The sequence below is a fragment of the Coregonus lavaretus genome (genome assembly GCF_964263955.1).
Source record: "Coregonus lavaretus genome assembly, chromosome: 9".
NCBI lineage: Eukaryota > Metazoa > Chordata > Actinopteri > Salmoniformes > Salmonidae > Coregonus > Coregonus lavaretus.
Window position 1 is genome coordinate 11429484 of NC_139996.1, and position 26749 is coordinate 11456232.

A 26749-nucleotide genomic window follows, 5' to 3' on the forward strand; every position below is an offset into this window, starting at 1 on the left:
GCCAAAGAGTTAAATCTTGGTTTTATCAGACCAGAGAATCTTGTTTCTCATGGTCTGAGAGTCATTTAGGTGCCTTTTGGCAAACTCCAAGTGGCTGTCATGTGCATTTTACTGAGGAGTGGCTTCCATCTGGCCAATCTACCATAAAGGCCTGATTGGTGGAGTGCTGCAGAGATGGTTGTCCTTCTGGAAGGTTCTCCCATCTCCACAGAGAAACTCTAGAGCTCTGTCAGAGTAACCATCGGGTTCTTGGTCACCTCCCTGACCAAGGCCCTTCTCCCCCGATTGCTCAGTTTGGCCAGGTGGCCAGCTCTAGGAAGAGTCTTGGTGGTTCCAAACTTCTTCCATTGATGAATGATGGAGGCCACTGTGTTCTTTGGGACCTTCAATGCTGCAGACATTTTTTGATACCCTTCCCCAGATCTGTGCCTCGACACAATCGTGTCTTCGAGCTCTGCGGACAATTCCTTCGACCTCATGGCTTGGTTTTTGCTCTGACATGCACTGTCAACTGTGGGACCTTATATAGACAGGTGTGCGCCTTACCAAATAATGTCCAATCAATTGGATTTACTACAGGTGGACTCCAATCAAGTTGTAGAAACATCTCAAGGATGATCAATGGAAACAGGATGCACCTGAGCTCAATTTCAAGTCTCATAGCAAATGGTCTGAATACTTATGTAAATAAGGTATTTCTGTTTTAAATTTGTAATACATTTGTGAACATTTCAAAAAAACTGTTTTTTCGCTTTGTCATTATGGGGTATTGCGTGTAGATTGATGATTTGTTGTTGTTGTTGTTTAATCCATTTTAGAATAAGGCTGTAACGTAACAAAATGTGGAAAAGGGGAAGGGGTCTGAATACTTTCCGAATGCACTGTATGCATTTGGAATTTAGACTTGACACTGGTTGAACACCACTACTCTTACAATAAGCGCCATGGGATTTTGAATGACCACAGAGTCAGGACAACCATTTTAACGTCCCATCTGAAAGACGGCACCCTACGCAGGACAATATTCCGAAATGTAATCAAGGTTTGAAATTATTATGTTTTAGTCAAATATTATATCTGTTTAGGCTTCTTGCGGTCAATTGGCAGTCTAAAAATACATATTTATATTATGTTCTGGCACCCCGACCATCCGCTCAAGAAGAAATTGGCCTGCGGCTGAATCTAGTTGTTGATCCCTGCTCTAAGGCCAGTGCCAACATATCGAGCAAGGAGGAAAAAAACAGAAAACACTGTTCAATGTCATTCAGGTCGATAAGGACAAAAACGCATTACATCAAAGAAAAACTGCAATATCTACAACCAAATTGTTTGCCCATAGAGAATAATGAGCAGATTTCAATGTAATGTTCCAAAGGCAAAGAGAAAACAGAGAGACTGGCCTCTATCCTGTCTATAGCCCTGGTCCCAGAACTACTCAACTATCCCACATTAAGAAACCCATTAAAAAGTTTAAGAGGACAAGACAGCTCAAAGTGGAGCACCAGGCAAAACACGGCAGTGCTGATTCTGACCTAAATACAGCAGACAGACAGACACAGAGAGAGAGAGAGACACACAGAGACAGAGAGAGAGTGAGTCCTGAAAGGTTCTTTCAGAAATAACTTGCTGCTTAGCCCCGAGGAGGACAGCTAGTAACCTCAATGCAAGGACAAAACTGTGTCCTCAGACCAACACCATGTCTGGCACCACTTTAACAACATAATCGATGGCATCTGTACCACAACCTCATCCCTCATCCAGTAACCTTGTCATCCATAATGTAAAACCTCATCTGTTCACATAACCTCATCCACTTTATCTACATGCCATGATCTGAAAGTAGTGCTTAGTTCAACACTCCTTACAGGTTTACTACAGTGGGATGAAACAGCTCAATGAGCTACAGGCCCTGTCTGAGCCTCATGCAACAAAGTAATACCACACTGCCACCATACCATTTCTAGTATAAACTTGACATAACTGTGTTTTAGCCACGTAGTTCAAAACACAGAGAACAGAAGCCAAGACAACAATATGTGTACACAAATATCATCCATATCTCACTGTAGTAGATGCTGAATGCAAGTGTGTGTGTGTGTGTACTCACCCTCAGGGCTTCTATGACCAGGTCCCGGGCCTCCAGCTCTCCCTCCATGATGCTGAGCAGGGTCAGGAGCTCCGGCTTGCTCAGTTTATCCATGTTAAACTCACATTTCTGCAACACACACACACACACACACACACACATCTTACTTATCACATATTAAGTGAGAGATATATTTAAAACGTTTTTTAAATATAACTGGGACACCACATTTTTCTCCAGCCAATATGAACACATTTTTCTCCAGCCAATATTATACTCCGTTCATAGAAAACACTCATAAATATGTATGTTTGTAATCAAAACCAAGGGAAATCCCAAATGTTTTGGCAAAGAAGGACATAAAACTTCAGAGCACCAACTTACTGCAAACTGCATCAACAGCAACAAAACAGTTGAGTTAGAAATGTGCATGATGACAAACAACACTACTCATTCCTCAGATGGGTCTCATTAAGGCTGAATGTCTGGCTGTACATTAAGGCCATTAAGGTCGACCTACATTTAGCCACATCATTAAAAGCTGATTTGCCATTTGGACCCACAGGGGCAATGGACGGACGGATTGGAAAGGAGGATAGCGGTAATTGTGAATGACCAGACCACTTTCTGCTGTTGTGTCATCAATCAATTAAAAGCTTTTCCAACCTCTCTGAGAAATGGCTGGCTATACGTTCCTGGGTTTACCGGTAGATTGTTTGGCGAGGAGAGAGGACATTGGAACGGTGGCTGGTTCTGGTTAGTCTACATTCCATGACAGAGACGACAGTGTCAAACTGACTGACAGATGACAGACTGAGGACTCGTTGTATTGATTGAATAAGATGAACTTGTCTTGTCATCCTCCTTCCACAGCTTTTGAAGATATTGGGAACAACTACATTTATATAGGTGTACAATGAAAATGATGCAACCTCACAGGCTGAGAGATGCACTGAGATAAGATCGGAGGTGATAAAGTTACTTGGCAAGAACATCTGCAGAGACACCCTCTCTTATAGCACTAGAAGAACATCCAATTCCATTTTTCAATCTAATTTCTTTCAGCTGAGCTTTTATTTTTGCACAGCTATTTGTTCAATAAAACATAATAAACCAAAGAAAATCTGAAGAGGGAGGGAGGGACGAACTCCTAGCCTCTAGTCACAAGTGTTCTATTCTATCTGTGCGGAGGCACATGCGTTTGTACCTGTTCAATTTAGCGACATTCAATCACCCTGCCACAGATACATGATTGTCTATCATAGTTCTGAATCCCTGCCAATGTTCCTCCATTTTCATCTTTCAAAGAGCTCTCTTAAATCACAGACAGAATATATGACCTATGGAACCAGCATGGTCTTCCAGCAGGCTGTTGGAGTTCAAAGTGTCCCTAAATACTAGGCGTTCAAATATTATGTCTGGATGACAAGACATCGTAAGACTCTTAGGGCTTGAGATACCAGTATGTCCAACTTTTGTGTAAATCATAGGCAAATATTGATACAGGTTTAATTTAGCCTAATACAGCTTTGTAAAATAATTTTAGTTGTGCAAGCAAGTAAACCAAGTTACAGTAAGATTGAAGCCCTTAGAAAGTATGGCAATCTATTTCATTCAGAACAGCCCCAATCAAACCAGGATAGGGTTAAAAGTGAAGAATCCAGCGATGTATTCACTCTGTTTCAAGCTTTCAAATCTATTCCCCTACGTAGCATTCTCCCTATGCTGTGCTGCTGCCAGTGAGCCATTTGGAGAATTGGAAGTCTTGGAAGGCTTGCATGACACTATCCCAACCAAAGCCTGAACGCGCTGCTGTCATGTGGGCCCCCGGTCTTCGTCAATGTGCTCGGGTGGCATTTCCCCCTCCTGCATTTCTGCACAGTGAGCAGGTGAGGGAAGCTAACGCTAATTTGTTCCATGAGCCGTGAGATACGTTCCAAATTGCACCCTATTCCCTATATAGTGCACTACTTTTGACCAGAGCCCTAGTAGTGCACTATATAAGGAATACGGTGTCATTTGGGATGCAGACGTGGTGTGCTGTGCTGCCTGCAAAGGGCAGGAGCCTGGATAGTATTCAGCTAACTCCTCACTGTACTGGAGTTAATCAGGCCTATGTCACTTCCCATTGAGACACACTGAAGAGGACAAGACTGAAGACCAGCTTCAAGCTTTAAGTCCTCAAGTGTTTTTGTTACATTGGAAAATGTTACTGCATATGCTTAATAATAAGCCATTTAGCAGACGCTTTTATCCAAAGCGACTTACAGTCATGCATGCATACATTTTTTTTGTGTATGGGTGGTCCCGGGGATCGAACCCACTACCCTGGCGTTACAAGCGCCGTGCTCTACCAGCTGAGCTACAGAGGACCAGACTAGGGCTGTGAAAATACCAGTATCGCTGACCAGTGTGGCCCTACCACCACCATTCATCAACCTCTGACCCCTCTCTAAACCAAGTGAACCGGTCCTCAAGGGACCTTCACAAGAGAAACTCCCCCACCGAGGGCCAACAAAAGAGGGTGTTGCAGGCAGGACTCTATAATGCGACTAAATATTTTCCTGTGCGACCAAGAGTTCTACTTTGGGAGCACAATGAGCCTAGGAAGAAATTCTTCCAGATAATAATTGTTGTAATGATAAGGCTTCGCTGTACCATTGTTTCCAAGTGCCCTAGAGAAAAACGAGAGTGCATATTCGTTAGCATCATGGTTGCACCATTACTACAGCGAATACGGCTTGCTTCTAGCATAAACAGGTCAAAAGATCTGACCCAAATTACTGGCGCATCATTTGCATCTTCCTATAGCGGATTGCCGGGACCGCATTTTACTTATATAAACCATGTCTTGGGCCGTTCTAAAACTACTCGTTGACCATTTGTTTACTCTTTGTTCAGTCATGTTACCTCATTGGCTAGCTAGCTAACAACCTGGTAACTTTACCAGTTTATCCAACACTTGGGGGCACAGAAAGAAAAAGAAAGTGATAGCTTCTTCAGGAGATCAATGATCATAGCAATGAATGAATGACAGCTCTCTTGTATGTCATTGTCACAAACCTGGCGTTTTTAAAGAGACAGTGTACAATTTTCCATGTAATTCATCTCAATAGGAAAATAGTGCTTTTGCACAATGTAGAAACCTATTCTACAAATTACCTTGTAATTTCAATGACAGGCATTCGTATCAACATTTGAGCTTTTATAATAAACGAATGTCTTTACAGTGTTGCATATTAGTTTCTACTTTTTTCAAAAGTAGCTACAGTAGAATAATAAAGGCTGATAATGAAAAATGTTAAATTAGAGCCCTGGTTGCAGGGGTATGCAAAAAGCTAAGTGCTTTATTTAACTGTGGCAGGCATGGGAGCATAGAAGTGGAAACCCCCTAAAGAGAGGATAGCTGGCCTGGTTTGGCGTGGCCTGTATGGCAAGACGGCTTCTGAGAGAGAAACAGAGATACAGTATATGGCCGAGCTGGAGAGGACGGTTGGTTGCTGTGCTGCTCTCGAGGCACCTGTTCAGCTGAACGCTAAATGTAAACTAGCCTCTGGGCCGTTAAAGCAAGGAAGTGCAGGGGAGTGCAGAGTGCACTAAACACGCTCAGTAGTGCTGGGCTGGCGGGCTGGCTGGATGGCTTGGCTGATACGGTACTCTGAGCTATGCCAGCTGAGTCACTGAAATTAAGACCAATTTAGAAACGTCTCCGGTGTACATACTCCCTCCCCCTCCCTCCCTCTCTCCTTCTCTCACTCCGCTCTCTCTCTGCCCTCCTTCCTTCCATCTCTCTCTGCCCTCCTTCCTTCCATCTCTCTCTGCCCTCCTTCCTTCCATCTCTCTCTGCCCTCCTTCCTTCCATCTCTCTCTGCCCTCCTTCCTTCCATCTCTCTCTGCCCTCCTTCCTTCCATCTCTCTCTCTGCCCTCCTTCCTTCCATCTCTCTCTGCCCTCCTTCCTTCCATCTCTCTCTCTGCCCTCCTTCCTTCCATCTCTCTCTCTGCCCTCCTTCCTTCCATCTCTCTCTGCCCTCCTTCCTTCCATCTCTCTCTCTGCCCTCCTTCCTTCCATTGCTCTCTTACTTTATCTTACTGTTCTTGCCTTCTGAGTCATTTCATGTAATTTCAGCAAGCCATGACACCCACCATCTCAGATTGTTCTGAAATCATTCCTGTAGTTAGAAACAGGTAAGAATGGCATTCCTGAAACATCATTTTGTTGAAGATTAAGCTAATTAATTGCACCCAAATTGGCCATTTTAATTTATAGGATTCAGATCCTATTCAATAAATATAGTACCCAACATCAGATTTGTACCAAACTTCTTCCTACCAATGACTAAGACATTTTTTGTGAAAAGCCACCCACGGACCCTCCACGCCAATCCCACCCCAACAATCAGTATACAGTATCAGTTCTCTATGTTTCCCAAGTAGTATAAAGATGTGGTTTGGAGCATTGCTTATTCATCCTATGTAATGTATTCCCTGTGAATCTGGTGAGTTCTTTTCCCCACTGTTCAGAGAAATTAGTCATTGAAGTTGCTTGCATTATTTATCATAAAGAAGTGTGGAAGTACCCCATTTTGACCACTGGATGCCTCTGCTCCTGCTATACCGCAGAACACTTTTATCCGTTTTACTGGGCTACTTCATTTCGCTCATGATGAAAATAAACTGTGTGGTCATCCTCACAATTCAAGCCCGTCCTCTATGAAAGTAATTCAGTTTGTCCTTCTCTTAGCAACCTAATACTTCAACCCAACTCCCCTTGAACGGTCCAACAAGTGGCAGCTCTCTGAGAGGGCTAGCCCTAGGGTGCAATTCTCATATGAAGACTTTTCGTACAAGCCCAAAACTTTGATGCAGAAATGGGCTAGGGACTAAAATGTTGTGACAACCCTAACAAAACAATACATTGCATGGCAGTCTTGTGTTTTTCAACAAAAATAAATATAATGAATCAGCTCTATATATATTATGATATTTACCATTAAACCCAACCCAGTACCATTACCATTGCAAAACACTATACAGTGTGTGTTGGGACTTTTACCATTGAAGACCATAACATTGAAACCATTAGAACAGCTGTAGCCAATGGTTTGCTTGTTCACCAGGAACGGTCTAACAGTAACTAATCCAGATCTTTTTTGACGGGAATAAACCATACACAAAGGGGACGTTTCTTGGACACAGATTAAAGGAAAATTTCTAACATTTTCAACTTCATATTCAGACCCCTTGTCTTTTTCCACATTTTGTTAAGTTAATTGATTAAATTGTTTTTTTCCCTCATCAATCTATTAAAAAATAAAAACCTCAAATATGACATTTACATAAGTATGCAGACCCTTTACTCAGTACTTGTTGAAGCACCTTTGGCAGCAAATACAGCCTTGAGTCTTCTTGGGTATGACGCTAAAAGCTTGGCACACCTGTATTTGGGGAGTTTCTCCCATTGTTCTCTGCAGATCCTCTCAAGCTCTGTCAGGCTGGATGGGGAGTGTTGCGGCACAACTATTTTCAGGTCTCTCCAGAGATGTTCGATCAGGTTCAAGTCCGGGCTCCTGCTGGGCCACTCAAGGACATTCAGAGACTTGTCCCGAAACCACTCCTGCATTGTCTTGGATGTGTGCTTATGGTCGTTGTCCTGTTGGAAGGTGAACCTTCGCCCCAGTCTGACATCCTGAGCGCTCTGGAGCAGGTTTTCATCAAGGATCTCTCTGTACTTTGCTCTGTTCATCTTTGCCTCGATCCTGACTAGTCTCCCAGTCCCTGCCGCTGAAAAACATCCCCACAGCATGATGCTGCCACCACCATACTTCACCGTAGGGATGGTGCCAGGTTTCCACCAGATGTGACGCTTGGCATTCAGGCCAAAGAGTTCAATCTTGGTTTCATCAGACCAGAGAATCTTGTTTCTCATGGTCTGACAGGCAAACTGCAAGCGGGCTGTCATGTGGCTTTTACTGAGGAGTGGCTTCCATCTGGCCACTACCATAAAGGCCTGATTGGTGGAATGCTGCAGGGATGGTTGTCCTTCTGGAAGGTTCTCCCGTCTCCACAGAGGAACTCTAGCTCTGTCAGAGTGACCATCAGGTTCTTGGTCACCTCCCTGACCAATGCCCTTCTCCCCCGATTGCTCAGTTTGGCTGGTCTGCCAGCTCTAGGAAGAGTCTTGGTAGTTCCAAACTTCTTCCATTTAAAAATGATGGAGGCCACTGTGTTCTTGGGGACCTACAATGCTGCAGACATTCGTTGTACCCTTCCCCAGATCTGTGCCTCGACACAATCCTGTCTCGGAGCTCTAAGGAAAATTCCTTCGACCTCATGGCTTGGTTTTTGCTCTGACATGCACTGTCAACTGTAGGACCTTATATAGACAGGTGTGTGCCTTTCCAAATCATGTCCAATCAATTGAATTTACGACAGGTGAACTGCAATCAAGTTGTAGAAATATCTCAAGTATGATCAATGTTAACAGGATGTAGCTGAGCTCAATTTCGAGTCTCATAGCAAAGGGTCTGAAAAGTTATGTAAATAAGGTATTTCTGTTTTTTATTTTTAATAAATTTGCAAAAATGTCTAAAAACCTGTTTTCGCTTTCTCATTATGGGGTATTGTGTGTAGATTGCTGAGGACACTGTTTTATTTAATCCATTTTAGAATAAGGCTGTAACGTTACAAAATGTGGAAAAAGTCAATGGATCTGAATACTTTCCGAAGGAACTGTATGTGAAAATTGCACGTTTCTATGTTAGATAGAGGAAGATAAGTGTTTCCAATGACATCATCGGTGTGCATCATGTGATTTTAACCAATTATTACATTTTAGTCATTTAGCAGACGCTCTTATCCAGAGCGACTTACAGTTAGTGAATGCACACGTTTTTTTTTTTTTGTTGTTTTTTTTCATACTGGCCCCCCGTGGGAAACCCTCCCCTACCTTGGACAACGCTGGACCAATTGTGCGCCAGAGCCTGGACTCGAACCAGGATCTCTAGTGGCACAGCTAACACTGCGATGCAGTGCCTTATACCACTGCGCCACTCGGGAGTCACCATTGGGAGTAGGCATTGCCTACTAATTGCCTACTAATAGTCTACTAATTGATTTATGATGTAATTGGAAACACTTATCTTCCTCTATCTTTTTTACTACAAAACATAGAAACACATAATTTTCACATATGTTGATGTTGGGGTGGTGCTGTAGATGCTGAATATGAAGTTGACATTTTTTTACATTTCCCTTTAAGTGTAAGAGAAGGACTTGAATTGTGAGGGTGATCACACAATTTACTTTCATCATGAGCCAAATCTATTGGTTTTCTACAATTACAAAGGAAATGTTGCAAGAGACCAGCAAAATTGATCAAATGGTGAGGCGGTATAGCAGGAACAGCAAATCAAATCCAATTTTATTCGTCACATGCTTCGTAAACAACAGGTGTATACTAACAGTGAAAATCATACTTATGGGCCCTTCCCAACAATGCAGAGAGAAAAAATAAATAAATAATAGAAAAAGAATAACACGAGGAATAAATACACAATGAGTAACTATAACATGGCTATATACACGGGGTACCAGCACCGTGTCAATTTGTGCAGGGGTACAAGGTAATTGAGGTAGATATGTACATATAGGTAGGGAAAAAGTGAAGCAGCATCTAGCGATCAAAACATGGTCCTTTCACACTACTTTATAAACAATGCAATCGACTTTAATTGCTAATATCTCTGAACAGGGGGAAAAAAACGTTACCAGATTCACAGGAAATACATTACATAGTATGGAGAAACAATACTCAAAATCTTCATACTACTGGTGAAACACAGATAACTGATACTGCATACTGTGTGGGGTGTCCGTAGGTGGATTCTTCATGTCTTACTCATTGGTAGGAAGAAGTTTGGTCCAAATCGGATGTTGGGTACTATATCTATTGAATATTATCTGAATCCTATAAATTTAAATGGCCAATTTGGGTGCAATCAATTAGCTACATTTCTCAGAGATCAAATTATATTTAAACAAAGTAATGTTTCAGGAATACTGATCGTATCTGTAACTAACTACAGAACCGATTTCAGAACAATCTGAGATGGTAGGTGTCGAAACTCCTCTTTCGTGTGCTTTTTGAGGTGGAACGACCCTTGTTCTTCTACCACCACCCACATCTCTTCTCTTCTTACCATTTCAACAGCTACCTGCCTGTCTCACTCCCCCCACCCCAAGGGGATCTTCCAGTCAATATTTTCAATAGCCTTTGAACCTCAAACCCAGAACAGTTATTGTATTTCCTGTGCCCTATAAGAATATGCAAATGCATTAGAAATGCTCAATTACATATAAACAAGTGTAGAATAGGAGTAGTTCATGGTAAAGTCAAGTGGCTAATGGGAGACTGGCCAGCACAGTGCCTATTCTGCATGAATTGACTGACTGGTCGATAGACAGCAATGGTCGGACTGTAGACAGCAATGGTCGGACTGAACAGAGCACATGGAACCATCTAAGCATACCACGACCAGGGAAAGGTTCCACGGACCCCTCCTGCGAGGCAAAATATTGATTAATTTGCACAGATGGGTAGCAAGCCGGTGCCCTGGCATATGTTGTAACCTGCCTGTCTGCGAGACGAGGGGCCAGAGTGAGAAGTCCCAGATAGATGACTGTAAACAAGTGCAACTCTGCCCGATTAGTCGGGAGACTGCAGACAAACAAACACTTTCACTAAGATTCAACATTTCTAATACTGTTCTATTGGTCACAGGTCAAATCTAAAGTATTAGTAGGCCTTCTCTCTTTTCTAACCATAAAGGCAATATTTTTCAAACGCAAGTTTGCAGCTAGGCTACATCAAATAACAATATCTTCACATTAAAGACACAAAGCACAAACCAACCATTAACACATTTTGTTTCAACTTAGAGCTTTGACGTAGAGAAAAGAATTACAACATTGTGCATTGAACAGCCATCTCAAAAGCAGCGCCCTATCTCGTAGCCTATTCAGAAGACGAGCCAGCGCAAACCTATAGCCTAAATTGTGTTTCAAATGTAAGTAGCCTACACATTGAAGCCACCGTTATGACCACATTGTAAGAAATGTATTACAACACCGCAAATCAGTGCTTTATAGCCAACTACGCTTCCCCATATCTGCCGTGCCAACATAGACTGAGCTTTTTGAGGTGTGAGATATAGTGTTCGAAAAATATTAACCCAATTCCTTTACCTTACTATAGGATTTTAATTCCCATAATAGACTTGGATCATATGTATATAGTCTATTTGGAAGAAAATCTGAGAACCTTTGTTTTACTGCTCGCTACATTGTCACAAGAATAACATCTTGCTGTTGCTTCAAGATGAACACTCAGGTTCATAGAGAAATGCACCGTCTTTCTGTATTCCTTATTCCTGTGCCCGGTGTCTTTATTCCAAAACGAATAATGCAAATATATAAACATATAGACCTGGCTATAATATAAATAGGTCTTACCGCTTCGACACTTCCAAGCACTGTTGTTGCCAGTGTTTGTATCGTAGGACGCTGTTCCCCGCTTGCTCCCTCCGACGCCATCTTCCTACTGTAGCGGTCTGCTGGAGTGAGGGCAACACACCGAACATAAAACAACGCATTCGGTACTTCTTTAACTACTACGCTGCTGAATGCAAATATCACATACGACTGTAGCCTCAAATTGTAAAAACACGCGAGAGAAAAATGTGTCTCCGCGGACGAGACAGTCTAGACTAGACCGGACCATGGCGTTTCGGGGTGCGCAGGTTGGTTAAGGGGGAAATTGGGCAGAAGGCGTGGACCCTAGGCGTATTCCAGATGAGAATGCATTCTCAACTTGAAAGGAGGTGCGCTGCGCGGTGGCTAAAGAGTGGCTAAAGAGTGACAAAAACATTTGTGGTGGGGACAAGTGTAGCCAAGGCTGTGTCCTATTTCTGCAAAACCCCACGGTGCCAAGGTTTACTGCCTAGGCTACCTATTACCCTTCCTATGACTGTGTTGAATCGGTGGACGTGTGAATAACATAACCTGATGAATGATGGTCTTCATGTTGTGTTGTCATAAATGATATTAACATGCCAACAGCCAGAGTAACGGGTTAGGCCTATTGGGATAACGTAGGCCTAATAAATGCACCATAGATACAGTAGCCTATATCATACACTGTTTTGTATAATTCTATAATTCTATGAAATATTCCAAGTGCATAATGTCAGCTAAAATATCCAGGTTATATTTTCCTGCAATTATTACCATATTACGTTTTAATTAATGTAGGCCTATAGACCTATAGGATTGTAATCAAGATCTGCGGCCTGAGAGAAGCCTTTGGATCGATAGGTCATGTATAATTTCTGTCACCATGTATTTCAATGCTGTCAATAATGTATCTCCAGTCTCCACAGATGATCGATCATGGATATGAATGAATATTACTGGGGCTTTCAGATGTGCCATTTAGGATTAGAGAGTTGATCCCTGCTGCCTGGTTATTTATTGCCTTGATACACTATTTGGGTCAAATAGCATTGTGATGATGTACAGTAGGCCTGTGATAAAGACTGACAGTCGCTTGTGTTTGGACTGTTTTAAATAGCAGGTGCCATTGCTGCTTTTAAATTATGTGCACAGTGGAATACCTTGTTGACCTAACATGCACCATGTGTCTAATTTCTCTGTTCCACAGACTCTATTAGCTTCATACTGTATGTCATAGTGTGAATTGAGTATGTATAGTACAGTACTGTGTTGTCTCAATTACCTCCAGGTGCAATCAAAGTGGACAGCTGCCAGTCAGTCTGTGCGCTGATTTATGATGTGACCCAGGCCCTTGGCTTGCAGACATAGCCTGTTATTGTCCTGGCTCCTGTCATGTGTCAAATCCAAAACTCATGTCTAAATCAGCTGCAGATCGCTGGACATTCCTGGAGATGTCATGCGGAGATAATCTTTTGCTTCCATCCCCTCTCTCAATCATGGTGCTGAAGGGAAACGTGTCATTAGTTGGAGATTATGGGGACTGGATGAAAGGGGCTCCACTGTATACAGCACCTCCAGAAAGTATTTACACCCCTTGACTTTTTCCAAATGTTTGTGTGTTACAGCCTGAATTTAAAATGGATGAAATTGAGATTTTTTTTGTCACTGGCCTACACACAATACCCTATAATGTCAAAGTGGAATGATGTTTTGAAATGTATTGAGACAATAAGTATTCAACCCCTTTGTTATGGCAAGTCTAAATAAATTCAGGTGTAAAAATGGGCTTAATAAGTCCCATAATAAGTTGCATTATTTTTGAATGACTACCTCATCTCTGTACCCCACACATACAATTATCTGTAAGGTCCTTCAGTCGAGCAGTGAATTTCAAACACAAAGACCAGGGAGGTTTTCCAATGCCTCGCAAAGGGCACCTATTGGTAGATAACAAATAAAAATAAAAAAAGACATTGAATATCCCTTTGAGCATGGTGAAGTTATTAATTACACTTTGGATGGTGTATCAATACACCCAGTCACTACAAAGATACAAGCGCCCTTCCTAACTCAGTTGCCAGAGAGGAAGGAGACCGCTCAGCAATTTCACCATGAGGCCAATGGTGACTTTAAAACTGTTTCAGAGTTTAATAGCTGTGATAGGAGAAAACTGAGGCTGGATCAACAACATTGTAGTTACTCCACAATACTAACCTAAATGACAGAGTGAAAATAACCAAGCATGTACAGAATACAAATATTCCAAAACATGCATCCTGTTTGCAACAAGGCACTAAATTAATACTGCAAGAAAATGTGTCAAACCAATTAACTTTTTGTCCTGAATACAGTGTTATGTTTGTGGCAAATCCAATATAACACATTACTGAGTACCTGTTACGTCTCCTCCCGTTGCTCCCCTCCGGCGCTCTGATTCGCCGGTTTACTGAACCACCGGTCTGACCGCACCACCTCGGCAACACCGGAATGGAAACCCAACGCACCCTAATCACCTCCAGTGCACCTGCAACTCATCATCTCATCACCACCCCTATATAGCCCTGGACTGTTCAGTGTTGTGTTGTGTGTGATTCTTCGTGTCTTGTCGTTTACTCGCTCTTTGTTGTTCTCTTGCTCAGTGTTAAGTAAACCTTTACATTGTTGATTCCTGCATCTGCGTCCTGCCTCTTTGTATCCTCAGTACTCGTCACAGTACCACTCTCCATATTTTCAAGCATAGTGGTGGCTGCATCATGTTATGGGTATGCTTGTAATCGTTAAGGACTGTGGAGTTTTTAAGGATAAAAAAGAAACGGAATGAAGCACAGGCAAAATCCTAGAGGAAAACCTGATTCAGTCTGCTTTGCACCAGACACTGGGAGATGAATTCACCTTTCAGCAGGACAATAACCTAAAACCTAAGGCCAAATCTACACTGGAGTTGCTTACCAAGAAGACAGTGAATGTAAGGAGAGTTATGGGGACTGGAGAGTAATAGGAGGTCGTCGAAGGAGGAGGTCGTCGGGTAAGCTTGGCGTCGGGTAAGCTTGGCTTTATACAGTAAGGCTTAAACTATGTATTTAGATTGTAGTTAGGTATTGTAGGCAGTTATCGTGGGTTGTTGTATGTAATTATTGTAGGTTAGTATTGTATTCGGCTGTGCCGGGTGTAGCACGAAGCTAGCTAGCTAACCCACCACCTGGACTAGCTGGCGAGTAGCTATTAGCAACGGTATAGTTGTTTCACGCCTGAGAGTGCCTGTAATTACGCCAGCTGGCTGCCTACAATAATTACATACAATAATTGCCTACCATTCAGCTGTTTTCTAACCTCATTGTCTGAACCGTTAACGTTAGGTAGCAAGTGGCTACTGTGCTTGAAATTTAGCTAGCTTGTTGCTACCTGGATAGCTACTAGTAAACAATAGCTGGAACGACCGAGCGAACAGACGCGAACTGGCTGAGTCAATTCAGTGGCTAGCTTTGCACTTGGCTAGCTAACAGTAGCTGCTAGGGGTAAGTCATAACCTACATTTGTGTTTTTTTTTTTTTTTACATATTGATAGCCCGAGTCGTTCAAGGAATTCAGGACATGGGTGACTAGTTAACGTTAGTTTGGCTCTCTCTGTGTGTTCGTGCCGTGAAAGGAGGGGTTCTTCTTTGTCTGAAAGCAATGGCTAGCTAGTTTGCTAACTATTCTAGCTAACTAACTGGCTGAATAAGTTGACGACAGACTCGCTCAAGCTGTCGGGACTAACCCACAACATTAGACACGGACACGAACGATCTGCTTGCGTGTTGATACACTGGTGGTTTGTTGTGGCCAAGTATTGGCGCTAAACCGTGTTGTTGGAGTCCGGCATGCTAGCTGGCTGTGGCGTCTTATGACGAGGTGCCCGGACGATTTTCACGGAATAATACTGCACCTAGTTAGCTAGCTGAATAAACTAAGTTAGTCTATTCCTAGAAAACATTGAACCGCTGTAGTTTACAACAATTATAGTTTCTGAGGTGGAAGTTGGGAGAGTTATATTTGGGAGTTGTGGTGAGGGAGGCCCTGCTCTCTCCTTTCCCAGATGTTTAGTTCATTTCATTCCGATCTCCTCTGCATTATTGTAGCCATCTGCTGCAGCCTGTCAACTATGCCTCTGCCTATCCCTGTTCTCTCCTCTCCGCACAGGCTACACAAACGCCTCACACCGCGTGGCTGCTGCCTCTCTAACCTGGTGGTCCCTGCACGCACCTCCCACGTGGAGTTCCAGGTCTCAGGCAGGCTCTGGAACTACCGTTCTGCTGCCAACAAGGCAGAGTTCATCTCAGCCTATGCTACCCTCCAGTCCCTCGACTTCTTGGCGCTGACGGAAACATGGATTACCACTGAAAACACTGCTACTCCTGCTGCTCTCTTCTCGTCTGACCATGTGTTCTCGCATACCCCGAGAGCATCTGGTCAGCGGGGTGGTGGCACAGGAATCCTCATCTCTCCCAAGTGGACATTCTCAATTTTTCCCCTGACCCATCTGTCTATCTCCTCATTTGAATTCCATGCTGTCACAGTCACTAGCCCATTTAAGCTTAATATCCTTGTCGTCTATCGCCCTCCAGGTTCCCTTGGAGAGTTCATCAATGAGCTTGACCCCTTGATAAGTTCCTTTCCTGAGGATGGCTCACCCCTCACAGTTCTGGGGGATTTCAACCTCCCTACGTCTACATTTGACTCATGTCTCTCTACCTCCTTCTTTCCACTCCTCTCCTCTTTTGACCTCACCCTCTCACCGTCCCCCCCTACTCACAAGGCAGGCAATACGCTTGACCACATCTTTACTAGATGCTGTTGTTCTACTAATCTCACTGCAACTCCCCTCCAAGTCTCCGACCACTACTTTGTATCCTTTTCTCTCTCCCTCTCCTCCAACACTACTCACTCTGCCCCTACACAGATGGTAATGCGCCGTCGCAACCTTCGCTCTCTCTCTCCCGCTACTCTCTCCTCTTCCATCCTATCATCTCTTCCCTCTGCTCAATCCTTCTCCCTCCAATCTCCTGATTCTGCCTCCTCAACCCTCCTCTCCTCCCTTTCTGCATCCTTTGACTCTCTATGTCCCCAACCCTCCCGGCCGGCTCGGTCCTCCCCTCCAGCTCCGTGGCTTGATGACTCATTGCGAGCTCACAGAACAGAGCTCCGGGCAGCTGAGCGGAAATGGAAGAAAACTAGACTCCCTGCGGACCTGGCATCTTTTCACTCCCTCCTCTCTACATTTTCTTCATCTGTTTCTGCTGCTAAGGCCACTTTCTACCACTCTTAAATTCCAAGCATCTGCCTCTAACATTAGGAAGCTCTTTGCCACATTCTCCTCCCTGCTGAATCCCCCCCCCCCCTCCTCCCTCTCTGTGGATGACTTCGTCAACCATTTTGAAAAGAAGGTTGACGACATCCGATCCTCGTTTGTTAAGTCAAATGACACTGCTGGTCCTGCTCACACTGCCCTACCCTATGCTTTGACTTCTTTCTCCCCTCTCTCTCCAGATAAAATCTTGCGACTTGTGACGGCAGGCCGCCCAACAACCTGCCCGCTTGACCCTATCCCCTCCTCTCTTCTCCAGACCATCTCCGGTGACCTTCTCCCAGAGGTGTAGTCCAGGGTATACGCTGGTATACGGCGTATACCTACTTATTTTTCAGTCAGCATTGCGTATACCCACTTCTAAATCCCCCCTGATGCGCATCATTCAGTAATATCTGTGAGTCAGATTGCCTATTTTCTTCCTCGGGGATAGTGAAGCCATGACCCACCCTCCTCTGCCTCTAATTGGCTGGTACTCGCTGCTTTCACTGATTAGATTGGTTAACTTTAGGCATGAGGACTGATGAGCCAATCAGAGGCAGAGTAGGGCGGGTCATGCCGAGGAAAATATCGCTAATACCTCAGGTGCCAGTGAAAAAAAAAAAAAAAAAAACTCAGGTGCCGGTGCCACTTGACTACGATAACGGCAGCAGACCAAACAACGGATGAAGAAAGGACACAAGCGGCGGTGTGCCACCCCAGTTGATGGAAGACATCATTCTGAGGTAAGTTTTAAGGTGGTTTCCAAATGAATCATTATTTTAAACTACTGGCAAATTGCCAGAGACTGCACATTTAGAGGAGAAGAGATGTTGCCGCCAATAGTTAGTGCGAGTCGGCTAACGTTATGAAGCTAGCTACGTAGATTGGGATAATGTGGGGAAACCGGGGCATTGTTGGTTTTCAGTAAGTGTTTAATCAACCCAGTTCATAAGAATTTCATACCAGACTGATGAAACTGATTATCTCAATGTTTATGAAGCTTGTTTATTATTGTAAAGGTCTAAATTATAACGTTAGCCAAGTTACTAAGCCCTAAATTATAACATTAGCCAAGTTACTTAGCCCTAACTAACCTATATGATCTAGTTTAATTGCATAGTAGCTAAGCTGGTAGTTGATTTTTAAGTAAGTTAAAACACAAGAATGGGGACAAATAGTTTAAGATTCAGCCTAAAACAATATTGAGGTCTAATCAGGCTGTCTTATTTTGTATAGGGACAGGTAACCATGAAAAGGAAGGGAGATATTGCAGACTTTTTTGTAAAGAGGCACAAATCAGGCCCAGATCAGGCCCAGGCAGACCCCACCCCTAAAACCAGCAGCCCTGGCAGCTCTCAACCGGGAGCTAGCCAGGCAAGTCAGTGTGAGCATAGAGAAGGATCCAGTCTACCACCACCAGGTCAGAACACACAGGCAGTAAATTGCATCTCCAGTTTATTGAAAAGTGAAGCCTCACACTGTAACAAAAGGTGATTTTGACAGATTAAGCCTCATTTTGAATTTCTGTGTGATGTTATTTATTTTATTGCCCTTCTATTTATTTTGTCTGTATCCATGTTTGTTTTTTACAATGCTACTGTTATATAACATTTTGTACATTTTGTGTTAAATTTGTTGTTTTTTTGTTAAATAAACTCTCCCAAGTATTTCACTCACTAATCTCCTGTATGCTTCAGCTTCACTTGCTGAAAATATTTCCACTTGGTTATGCAGATTGTTAATGTAAAGAGGGGGACCCATGTCTTGCTGATGACTATTGTGATCACAGTAGTGTGTGTGTGTGTGTGTGTGTGTGTGTGTGTGTAAGTGTGTGAGAGAGAGAGAGACAGGGAGATGCATAATTAGTTTTGTTGTTGTCTGTAGACATCAATAATGACTGGCCAGACCTGTGGAGTGCTAAACAAACAGAAGACTTCAAATCCAAGAACCCCTGGTTGGGATCCAAAAACAAAAAATTGGGTAAGTTTAGGTAGATTGCTAGTTTGGGTAACTTCTGAAACAGTGGGCACAGATAACTTTGTGTGTGTGTGTGTGTGTGTGTGTGTGTGTGTGTAAAGGACCATGCACACGTACAGCTGTGGATACAGGAGTAGTTACATTGTTTGTTTATGCTTCGCAGGATGTCTGGTCTGTAGCAGTGTGAACTCCATTGGGATCGACAAGGAGCAAGGTGTATCGCTCTCAAGAGAATGGATGAACTTTGAAATTCAAGTGTCTGGCCAGGGAAGTAGAACAACAAGTTTGTCAATCTTGAGAAATAAGGTGAGGAAACATGCGTTGTCCAAGGCCCACACTCAGGCTGTGAAGGTGGCAGAGCAACAGAAAGAAGCTGCCATTGAGAATGCAGTGGAGACTATGACTGAGTCCTACATGAAGGAAACTGAAGCTGTGTTTCGAACAGCCTACCATCTGGCCAAAAAGAACCGACCCTTTTCTGACCATGAGAGCCTCATTGAGCTGCAGGAACTGAATGGTGTAAAAATGGGCTCAATACTTCATTCACGTTACAGTGCAACACAAATAATACAACATGTTGCTAGTGAGATGCAGAGCAAAATCATCAGTAGCATTATAGCATCATCCAGTAAGTTAGCTGTCCTAATTGACGAGGCATCTTCTTTAAGTCACAAAGCTGTCATGACAGTTTCTATTAAAGCATCAATTCAAGAAGAAAGCCCTGAGTTCATATTCCTGGAACTTGTTGAACTGGAAAATCAGAGAGCAGATGGCATATTACAGGCGTTACTCACCTGTTTAACTAATGCTGGCTTTACAGAAGAGTGGCTTCATGAAAACTGGGTAACATTTGTATCTGATGGAGCCAGTGTCATGCTAGGAAAGAAGTCAGGAGTAGCAACCAGACTGACTTTGAGATTCCCAAAGCTTTTTGTATGGCACTGCATGAACCATAGACTTGAACTTGCTGTGTCAGATGCAGTTGATGAGGTAAACTCTGTCAATCACTTTAAAACTTTTATCCAGAAGCTATACTCTCTGTATAGTGTGTCAAACAAAAATGAACGTGAACTTGTTAATGCAGCAGCTGAAGTAGGCTCACAACTTCTTCGCATTGGCAGAATCTTGGATGTACGCTGGGTGGCCAGTAGCTTTCGGACTGTTCGTGCTGTTTGGACATCCCTGGGAGCTCTTGTGCAGCACTTTAAAAATGCTTGCAGTGATGAGATGAGGTCCACCAAAGAGAGGCAGATGTACAGAGGTTTGTTAGACCGTGTTCAAAGTCCAGAATTCATTTGTGACCTTGGCCTCATGTACGACACTCTCCATGAACTAAGTCTCCTGTCACAGGAGCTTCAGTCTCGTTCTATAACGCTCCTCGGAGCAGAGCATCTGCTGAAACGCTCAATCAGAGTGATCCAGTCATTCAAAGAGAGTCCAGGTGAGAAATATAGTGAGGCTTTAGAAGCAAAACAGACTGGGGAGTATCGGTCTATAGCCCTGAAAACAAATGCAAAGCTGAAGTCTATCAATCCAGGCCAGTTCTTACAAAGCCTTGTGAACAATCTGGAGAAACGCTTGTCTTTTGAAGATGAGACCATCATGGACCTCAGCATCCTTGATCAGAGTAAGTGGCCATCAAAGCCCAGCATCCGCCATGGTGAAGAACAAGTTAAGCGACTGTGCAAGCGATTTAACTTGTGCACAGACCAAGCACTGAATGGGATGCGGGACCTACTGGAAGAGCCCAGTAGTGAGCCCAAGGACCTAAAACCACTTATGAACTGTATGAAAACATTCCCTGTCGGTACAGCAGAGTGTGAGAGGAATTTTAGCCTTATGAACAATATAAGCTCAGACAAGAGGGCTGTCCTTCTGATCTCAAACATATCAAACTTGATGATGATTAATATCAACGGCCCACCAACTTCCAAGTTTGATCCTAGAAAATATACAAGGACCTGGTTGAAGAGCCATCGTGCTGCCTCTTCGGTGCGTTCTAGACAGTGCAGTGTGAAAGCTCCTGCAGAAAGCAAATTTGTCTGGAATATACTGTAGTATGAGCAAAGGTCAGAAACCCAGTGCTGGGTTGAGAGAGTATATCACTGTTGATGTGTTGTTAATGCATATATTTTTGTTAATTGTTAACTAAATATTGTTGTAACATATTTTGTTGAATGATTTACCGGTAAATGAACATGTTCAAAACAAAGCATATAGCAATATGAACAAGGATGCATTGTCACCTTCAGATTTGAAGTATTTTATTTAAATAAATGTGCAAAAAATAATCGAAACACCATTTCCTGTTTGCCTCATGATAAATACATTTTACATTCATCCAGGCTGCTCTTGTGACCAGTAGTAACTACAAACTGCTCCTAATCAAGTCATGATCATTTTATAATAGTGTGCAAGTAGAAATTACATATTTTTGGGTAAACTAAATCATAGTCTTACATGTCACTGTTTCTAAAACAGGGCTTTTTTCTGGACTACTTAAAAAAAAAAAAGGTGAATACTGAGAGTATACCCACTTCTCCAGGGACCACTACACCACTGCCTTCTCCCTTACCTCACCTCGCTGATCAACTCATCCTTGACCGCTGGCTATGTCCCTTCCGTCTTCAAGAGAGCGAGAGTTGCACCCCTTCTCAAAAAACCAACACTCGATCCCTCTGATGTCAACAACTACAGACCAGTATCCCTTCTTTCTTTTCTCTCCAAAACTACTGAGCGTGCCGTCTTTAGCCAACTCTCTTGCTATCTCTCTCAGAATGACCTTCTTGATCCAAACCAGTCAGGTTTCAAGACTGGTCATTCAACTGAGACTGCTCTTCTCTGTGTCACGGAGGCTCTCCGCACTGCTAAAGCTAACTCTCTCTCCTCTGCTCTTGTCCTTCTAGACCTGTCTGCTGCCTTTGATACTGTGAACCATCAGATCCTCCTCTCCACCCTCTCCGAGCTGGGCATCTCCGGCGCGGCTCACTCTTGGATTGCGTCCTACCTGACCGGTCGCTCCTACCAAGTGGCGTGGCGAGAAGCTGTCTCCGCACCACGTGCTCTCACCACTGGTGTCCCCCAGGGCTCCGTTCTAGGCCCTCTCCTATTCTCGCTATACACCAAGTCACTTGGCTCTGTCATATCCTCACATGGCCTCTCCTATCATTGCTACGCTGACGACACACAACTAATCTTCTCCTTTCCCCCTTCTGATAACCAGGTGGCGAATCGCATCTCTGCATGTCTGGCAGACATATCAGTATGGATGACGGATCACCACCTCAAGCTGAACCTTGGCAAGACGGAGCTGCTCTTCCTCCCAGGGAAGGACTGCCTGTTCCATGATCTCGCCATCACGGTTGACAACTCCGTTGTGTCCTCCTCCCAGAGTGCGAAGAGCCTTGGCGTGACCCTGGACAACACCCTGTCGTTCTCCGCTAACATCAAGGCGGTGACCCGATCCTGTAGGTTCATGCTCTACAACATTCGGAGAGTACGACCCTGCCTTACACAGGAAGCGGCACAGGTCCTAATCCAGGCACTTGTCATCTCCCGTCTGGATTACTGCAACTCGCTGTTGGCTGGGCTCCCTGCCTGTGCCATTAAACCCCTACAACTCATCCAGAATGCAGCAGCCCGTCTGGTGTTCAACCTTCCCAAGTTCTCTCACGTCACCCCGCTCCTCCGCACACTCCACTGGCTTCCAGTTGAAGCTCGCATCTGCTACAAGACCATGGTGCTTGCCTACGGAGCTGTGAGGAGAACGGCACCTCCGTACCTTCAGGCTCTGATCAGTCCCTACACCCAAACGAGGGCATTGCGTTCATCCACCTCTGGCCTGCTGGCTCCCCTACCTCTGCGGAAGCATTGTTCCCGCTCAGCCCAGTCAAAACTGTTCGCTGCTCTGGCACCCCAATGGTGGAACAAGCTCCCTCACGACGCCAGGACAGCGGAGTCACTCACCACCTTCCGGAGACATTTGAAACCCCACCTCTTTAAGGAATACCTGGGATAGGATAAAGTAATCCTTCTACCCCCCCCTTACCCCAACCCACCACCCCCCCAAAAATAAAAAAAATAAAAAATAAAACATTGTAAAGTGGTTATCCCACTGGCTATAAGGTGAATGCACCTATTTGTAAGTCGCTCTGGATAAGAGCGTCTGCTAAATGACGTAAATGTAATGTTCTTGAGTGGCCGAGTTACAGTTTTGACTTGAATCTGTTTGAAAATCTATGGCAAGACCTGAAAATGGTGTCTAGCAATGATCAACTACCAATTTGACAGAGCTTGAAGAATTTTGAAAATAATAATGGGTAAATGTTGTACAATCCAGGTGTGGAAAGCTCTTAGAGACCCAGAAAGACTCACAGCTGTAATCGCTGCCAAAGGTGCTTCTACAAAGTATTGACTCAGGCGTGTGATATTTCTGAATTTCATTTTCAATACATTTGCAAAAATGTCTAAACACATGTTTTCACTTTGTCAATTTGGGGTATTGTGTGTATTTAATCCATTTTGAATTCAGGCTGTAACACAACAAAATGTGGAATAAGTCAAGCGATATGAATACTTTCTGAAGGCACTGTATATGTATATGAATAGTGTGTAAATAGCATTTTTGTTGTCTCTTGGTGTCTTTCCTATATATAACTCTTATTTTATTTTATTTTAATTTAATGTTATATCTTATGATGTTCTTGTCTATTACTGTTCTGTACATTGTAATGTATTTGTATGCTCTATGTGGATCCCAGACATAGTAGCAGCTAATGGGGATCCTAATAAACTAAACTGGCAGTCAACAAAACACATTACATAACTGTTCATTTTCCCACCCTGGAATATAATTACTGTATGCTTACTTATTACATTATATGCTACATCCTCATTCGATTGCAACATGGTATTGAATACTTTTTGCCCAAAATAAACTACCCTCAGATACGACCTTTTGCCTCATCGCAAACCTCAAGACTACTTATATTTAATTGTGAGACTGTGGGATGACCAAAGTTGAAGTTGGGGTTGAACATTTGTTCTCGTTTGTGTGTAACTTACTGGGTGTAAACTGTGGACCCTGGCGTTGCTGTAAGCTACACAAACACTGCTATTTTTAAACCGCTGAAGGGAGCTACTGTTCCTGCTCACTCGGCCTAATTGAAAACTGACTCTGGGCCAAATCTGGCTAATCATGTTAGGCTAATTGGCCAACCAGCGTTCCCAGGGCCAGGCGGGGGCTTGGCCTAGGCGGGGGCCAGGAGGGGGCCAGGGGGGGGCCAGGGGCATCACAGCATAAACTATTGATATGGGACTGGCTGGGAACAGTAGACCTGAGCTGCATCCCAAATGGCACCCTATTCACTTTAGAGTGCACTACCTTTGACCAGAGCCCTGGTCAACTAGAGTGCACTACCTTTGACCAGAGTACATTAGGACCCCATGTGAATGGTAATCTAAGGAAGCCTTGTTTTACATGATGCTCATACAACATGCTCATGCAATGTACTGCAGAACAATTAGCATTAAGCTGAGGTGAACCACAGCAAAGGGACTTAAAAATTAACTCAAGCTTTTAACAATATAGAAAGGTGTTATGGGATGCTTTTTGTAGAAACAATATTATGATGGAGATAAATGGATCTTAGGAAATGTGTTGTCGTACACGTTATATGCAGTAAACCAAAATGGGTAATTAGGCCCCACAGGTTTTAAGTCTTGTGTAATTGATATCCTACCTAAAAGAGGTGATTCAAAGAAGTCCTCCTGCATGCCCCTACATGTTGACCCAAGGTCAGTGTTGCATTACTAAGGTAAGTATTCGAGGAGGGTAAATCTGATCCTAGATCTGTTTCTACCACACAGTATACGGAGTGTCTTCCCTGGGGGATGTGAGGACACTCAGGACAGCCCACAAAGGAAGTAGCCATCAGAAAGAGAGAGAGAGAGCGGGAGAGAGAGAAAGAGAGACAGAGAGAGCGATAGGGAAAGAGGGAGAGAGAGAGAGAGAGAGAGAGGCCTCTGTAACCAGAGATGTGTGGACAGGACTGACAGTGATAGATGAGGCAGGCTATGGGGAACTGACCTGAGGCTAGGCTACATGGGGAACTGACCTGAGGCTAGGCTACATGGGGAACTGACCTGAGGCTAGGCTACATGGTGAACTGACCTGAGGCTAGGCTACATGGTGAACTGACCTGAGGCTAGGCTACATGGTGAACTGACCTGAGGCTAGGCTACATGGGGAACTGACCTGAGGCTAGGCTACATGGGAAACTGACCTGAGGCTAGGCTACATGCCACTCTTCCCCTCTCCCCCCCAGCCCTCTTTGGGGACTTGGCTCACAGTGACTCGCTCATTGTCGGGACACACAGCGGGCACAATAGTTTCCTGTTGGTGACGAGGATGGAAGGAGTGGGAGGAGGGGTGGGCACTGGGCAGCAGGGCAGCCATCACTAGGACCAGTGTGCTTGTGCGTTGGGTCATTCGGCAGACAGACCAGCCGGCCCGAAAAAAATTACTCCGTCCCGGATTAATCGCATGTCCTGGTGAGAAGCTTCAAATGGGGAGACACAGAGGGTCCGGATAGGAAGAGAAGGAGGAACAGGAGGAGCAGGCGGAGCAGGAGGAGCAGGAGGAGCAGGCGGAGCAGGCGGAGCAGGAGGAGCAGGAGGAGCAGGAGGAGTAGGCGGAGCAGGAGGAGTAGGCAGAGCAGGCGGAGTAGGAGGAGCAGGAGGAGCAGGCGGAGTAGGAGGAGCAGGAGGAGTTGGAGGAGCAGGTGGAGTAGGAGGAGTAGGCAGAGCAGACGGAGTAGGAGGAGTAGGAGGAGCAGGCGGAGTAGGAGGATCAGGAGGAGCAGGCGGAGCAGGAGGAGTAGGAGGAGCAGGAGGAGTAGGATGAACAGGCGGAGTAGGAGGAGTAGGAGGAGTAGGCGGAGTAGGAGGAGCAGGCGGAGGAGGCGGAGCAGGCGGAGTAGGAGGAGCAGGATGAGCAGGGGGAGTAGGAGGAGCAGGCGGAGTAGGAGGAGTAGGTGGAGCAGGCGGAGTAGGAGGAGTAGGAGGAGCAGGCGGAGTAGGAGGAGTAGGAGGAGCAGGTGGAGCAGGTGGAGCAGACGGAGCAGGCGGAAGCACAGTGGCCGGCAGTAGTAGAAGATGGAGAGAGATTAATTTTTTCTGACATTCTGCTAATTTTCTCCTCGATGAAACATTTTATCTCAATACAGATTTCTGTTAATAAAACTAGAATCTGTTACGAACAAACTGGACTAAGTTGTGTACACTTTACCCTTTGTAAAATTATTTTATTTAGAAGTGCAATTGAATTCTTGCACAAGCGCACTTCACAGAGTAGGCGTTGCCTAACAGAAATATGCGAATACATGCTAGAACGCACCAATAGGATCTCGCTTGCTCATGCTTGGCTCTGCCCACCTCCTTGCTTGGTCTGCCCACTATGATTAACTTGCTCCCATTGGAAACGACAGGCTGTGGTCTATCTTGGTTAGTTATAAAAACCTTTGGTAGGTGCGGTGAAGCCATAGTAGTACGGCGCCCCTGAAGCAAAGTGCCTCACTCAAGGGCACATCAACAGATTTTTCGGTTACTGGGCCAAAGCTCTAACTGTTAGTTATGGCTACCTGCCGTCCATGCATGAACTTTAGAGGGTTACCCGTCCCCCTCCCTCGCCCCCCCAACCTCCCACTCAGGCTTTCAGAGCGAATCCTAGCCTAGGGTCGTGACCCTGATACTGGCACCAAGCGTCAGACAGAAAGACACCGTTGTTCAAAAATGGTCCACGACATCAGTTCAGATGGATGTAGAAACTTGATGACTTTAACACCGTCAT

General features: G+C 44.3%; 1 pseudogene across 1 annotated transcript in view; it reads right to left on the reverse strand.

The window, feature by feature from the left end:
• The window catches only part of LOC311134863 (cortactin-binding protein 2-like), a 98898-nt pseudogene extending 87220 nt beyond the window's left edge, over positions 1-11678 (reverse strand). The window contains exons 1-2 of the transcript in view: positions 11598-11678; positions 2108-2215 (exon numbers count right to left, since the gene is read on the reverse strand). The product of the transcript in view is annotated as a cortactin-binding protein 2-like (transcript). The remainder of the gene's footprint in view (positions 1-2107; positions 2216-11597) is intronic.
• Positions 11679-26749: the final 15071 nt, after the last annotated feature.